We start from the raw sequence: 4,557 nt of genomic DNA on the forward strand, positions 1-4,557 counted from the left end.
TTGTTCCACTGGTTAATTGTTCTAACTGTCAGGAAGTTTCTCCTTAGTTCTAGGTTGCTTCTCTCCTTGCTTAGTTTCCATCCGTTGCTTCCTGTCCTGCCTTCAGGCGCTTTGGAGAAGAGCTTGACTCCCTCTTCTTTGGGGCAGCCCCTGAGATATTGGAAGGCTGCTATCATGTCCCCCCTCGTCCTTCTCTTCATTAAACTAGACATACCCAATTCCAGCAGCCGTTCCTTGTATGTTTTAGCCTCCAGTCCCCTAATCATCTTTGTTGCTCTTCTCTGTACTCTTTCTAGAGTCTCAGCATCTTTTTTACATCGTGGTGACCAAAACTGGATGCCGTATTCCAAGTGTGGCCTTACCAAGGCATTGTAAAGTGGTATTAATACTTCATGTGATCTTGATTCTATCCCTCTGTTAATGCAGCCTAGCACATATTTGAGTGATTGTCCACTAGGACTCCGAGGTCCCCCTCACAGTTTCTACTATTGAGCAAGGTCCCATCAGCTGAAGCTCCTTGGCTGACCGGGTCTGTAGAAGCATGCTCCTTCTACCTGCATAGGTGGGGCTGGCTGATTCCATGGAGGAACCGGTTTCTCAGATTTCTACCAAGGTCCAGGTTCTTTGATCAGAGTGATAGGTGGAAGGCAAGATGCAAGGAGTTGAGAATCAGCAGCACAACCTGTACTAATTTTCCCCGAAGGTGGAAAAATACCACATCAAACACAATCTTTTTCTTCACCCTCGCACTTGGTTTGAAAGCCTGCCACACTCTGTTCTAGACATGGAGAACTTAGCACATAAAGAAGAAAACACACTCCATTCTGTCCTACACATGGAGAGATAGCATATTAAGAAGAATATTTCAGTGCTTTGAAAAGTGCAGAGGTTTTTCTAAGATTTATTTTTAATCTCCATCCTATTTTCTATTATGTTATGTTATATTCTACCCACAAAGGGTCATTCTGTATCAGTAAGAATCCATTAGTTGGGAGATCCATCTTGAGTTTCTTTCCTGAAATTCTTTGGGATTCTCCAATATTTTCAATGCAGGATAATAACTGGGTTCTGCTCCCGCCTTAGGCGTGAAATCTGGCTGGGGGACTTTGGGTGAGTCATTCTCAACCCAACCCACCTCACAGGGTTGTTATTGTTGTTGTGGAACATGGGAGGAGGAAGGAAGATTAGGTATGTTCACTGTTTTGAGTTATTTGTAAAAAATAATAGACCAAAAATCAAAAATAAATAATAAAATATTAAAGCATAATTTTCTTTTGGTTTCTTGCATGACATACTTTCCCAACAAGGGTCTTTTCCAGATGAATTGAATTTTGACTCCCATTAGAACTGAGGCCTTTGAAGTAAGGTGCTGGAGAAGACTCCTGCGAGTCCCTTGGACTGCAAGGCGATCAAACAGGTCAGTCCTACAGGAGATCAACCCTGACTGCTCTTTAGAAGACCAGATCCTGAAGTTGAAACTCAAGTACTTTGGCCACCTAATGAGAAGGAAGGACTCACTGGAGAAGAGCCTCATGCTGGGAAAGATGGAGGGCAAGAGAAGAAGGGGACGACAGAGAATGAGGTGGCTGGATGGAGCCACTGAAGCAATAGGCGTGAGCTTAAATGGACTCCAGAAGATGGTAGAGGACAGGAAGGCCTGGAGGAACGTTGTCCATGGAGTCATGATGGGTCGGACACGACTTTGCAACTAACAACAACAACAACTTCCACCCTCAAATTTTGTTTCTGTCTTAGCCAATGTAATGCCTTCCTCTCGTCTTCATCAACCCCTCTCTAAAGCCCCACTGGGAATTTGGAAAGCTGCAGTCCTAGCCTATCTGCGGAGGTGGTTAAGTAGAAGATAGATCCCAGAAACCGTGGAAGAGAAAAGTCTGTTTTATAAAAGAACCACTGGTGCAACAATGGAGCGATCCCTTTAACTAAATAAAACGCAAGCTCACCCAGAACCCAAGTCAGCACATTTGCCCAGTCTCGTGCTATACCATGTCATTGAGATTGGAACAGCTTTCTGTTTTTTTGAATTATAATCCTCTCTATGTCACTTTTAGTATTATTAGAGGGGGGGAAAGGGTATTATTATTATGACCGATTACCCAGTCAGTCAGATATTTAGACTCCATTTGGCATTTTTACTCACCTATAGAGTCCTTCCCAAGCACCTGGGATAGGCAAGTGCTGTTCTTTGAAGGTGTTCAAGGTATATTATTATTTATTATTAGTAGCAGTATTAGCAGGTGAAGGAGAAGCATCAGCTGCAGCTTTCTTGTTCTCCTTTCATAATCTCAACAGCCACCCAAGTTCATATGGCAATGGGCAGATTTAAGTGCCACTCGATTAATAAAAACATCACCACTAAGACAGTAGCACCTTTTTCAAAACAGCCAGTCTAGCTCTGAAGAGCACCACCCAGTTACATAATTCTACATGGTGGAAAGGAGGGTGTGTGTGTGCTTGGATTTTCCTTAGAAGCAATTCAAGAATTCGTACACAAACTTAAAAGTACCTCCCCCTTCCCCACTGATTTTAATATACATGCTTTGGAATCCAAGCTGCATTAAAAAGCCACTGAAATTTTCCTAGTTGTAGCTTGTTTTTCTTAGGTGTTTCCAACTTAACCAACTTTCTCCAAACCTTCCCAGTATGTGTTGGATTACAGCTCCCAGAATGTCCAGCCAATAAAGGGTGGAATACTTGTCAACCCACACTTTCCCCCCACATCAAAAGGTTACCAAGTGAGGAAGGCAAGAAAAGGATTTTTTTCTTCCCACAGTTGAGAAGCCCAGACTGCTTCCAGAGAGACTTTCAAAAGCTATTGAGGCTGGCAGTACACAAACAAGCTAAGCCTAAATCACACAATGGCTTAGATAATGTGTGAAGCGGGCTGATGGTTTTAAGCAGTGGTGGGATTCAGCCAGTTCGCACCACTTCGGCAGAACCGGTAGCTCATTTTTTGTTACCCAGGCCCAGAATGGACTTCCGGAAGGGGCATCCACACAAAGAACTGGTTGTTCACCTATTTGAATCCCACCACTCCTTCCTTCCTTCCTTCCTTCCTTCCTTCCTGTGGTGGGATTCAGCCACTTTGCACCACTTCAGCAGAACCGGTAGCTAATTTTTTGTTACCCAGGCCCAGAATGGACTTCCGGAAGGGGCATCCACACAAAGAACCGGTTGTTCACCTATTTGAATCCCACCACTCCTTCCTTCCTTCCTTCCTTCCTTCCTTCCTTCCTTCCTTCCTTCCTTCCTTCCTTCCTTCCTTCCTTCCTTCCTTTGGTGGGATTCAGCCACTTTGCACCACCTTCCGGAAGCAGCATCCACACAGAGAACCAGCTGTTCACCTATCTGAATCCCACCACTGGTCTTAAGTCCCAGAAAGCCAGGCACAAGATGTTCTCCACAAGATATTCTCAGAATCCAGAGACACCCCAGGCTCGGAGCAACCAAACAGCCCCCATCCAGAACAAGCTTGCACTGGTCTGAGCAACACCTCCTCTCTCTGAGCAAAGGTTAAGGTATCAGAAGGAGACTTAGCTGCCCCTCCAGGAATGCTGGACTGTAGCTGCCACCCCTGTTTCTTGCCCAGGTGCCCAGGGGGGCAACAGACCTTATAGTCCAGCACCGCTGGAGGGCATGAGTTTTGACAAGCTTGCAACAGACGGGCGAAAAGTTCCATCGCCCCAAAGGTGGCAAGTAGACAATCTTTCCTATCCGGGGTTATTCCGAAGTAAGTCCCGCTGAGCCCAGCGCGGTACACATTCCCCACCGGACACGAGCTGCAAAGGAAGGGGAAACTGTACTTTTCTCCCCCTTTTTTAACCTACCTCCTTTGAGAGGAGCTGCCTCCCTGGACTTCTCCCGAGGCGCAATTCTAAGCAGAAAAGTTAGTCTCGCCTCGGAGTCGAAAGCCGAAACACCGCCCACCCCACCCCATCCCACCCCCCGCGACACACCCGTCCTCGCCTCGGTTCACCCCCAACACGCTACACTCCGAGCGGCTTTGCCTCTCCCGCGCGGACCCGCCCGGCTGGAACCATTCAGAGTTTAGGCAAGCACGAGGACGCGCGAACGCCGAGTTGCAAACGCGCGTCAGGCGCCCGGGCACCGTCTGAAAGAGGGGCTTTGCCCAGCCGCGCTCTCGCCTCTTCCCCGAAGACCGGGAGGCTTGCAGCGACCCAGTTTTCCCTTCCTCCAGATGCGCCCCCTCCCCGTTTCTCTCCTCTCTTCCCCCCCCCCCTTTCCTCTTCTTACTGACCTGCTCCTGCTCCTTCCCGATGGATGCTGGGTGGGAAACCCCGAAAGGCTGCGAAAAGCCCCCAAGCAGGGCGGGAGAAGGGCCCACGGTCTCGCAGGGCAAGGCCGCCTCTCTGCGGCAAGAGAGCCGCCTCTCCCTGGGAGACCCGCCTCGCCTGTTTTTGCCTTTTTCCCACGCAGCTGCGCGGGCACGAACCAAACAGAAGCAGCGCCGCCGCCGCCGCCGCCGCCGCCGCGGACTCCGACCGGCCCCGCGCTGCGCCCCCTGGAGGTTGCAGGCCG

This window comes from Protobothrops mucrosquamatus, unplaced genomic scaffold, assembly GCF_001527695.2.
Source record: "Protobothrops mucrosquamatus isolate PMUCROS unplaced genomic scaffold, P.Mucros_1.0 scaffold_197, whole genome shotgun sequence".
Taxonomy (NCBI): domain Eukaryota; kingdom Metazoa; phylum Chordata; class Lepidosauria; order Squamata; family Viperidae; genus Protobothrops; species Protobothrops mucrosquamatus.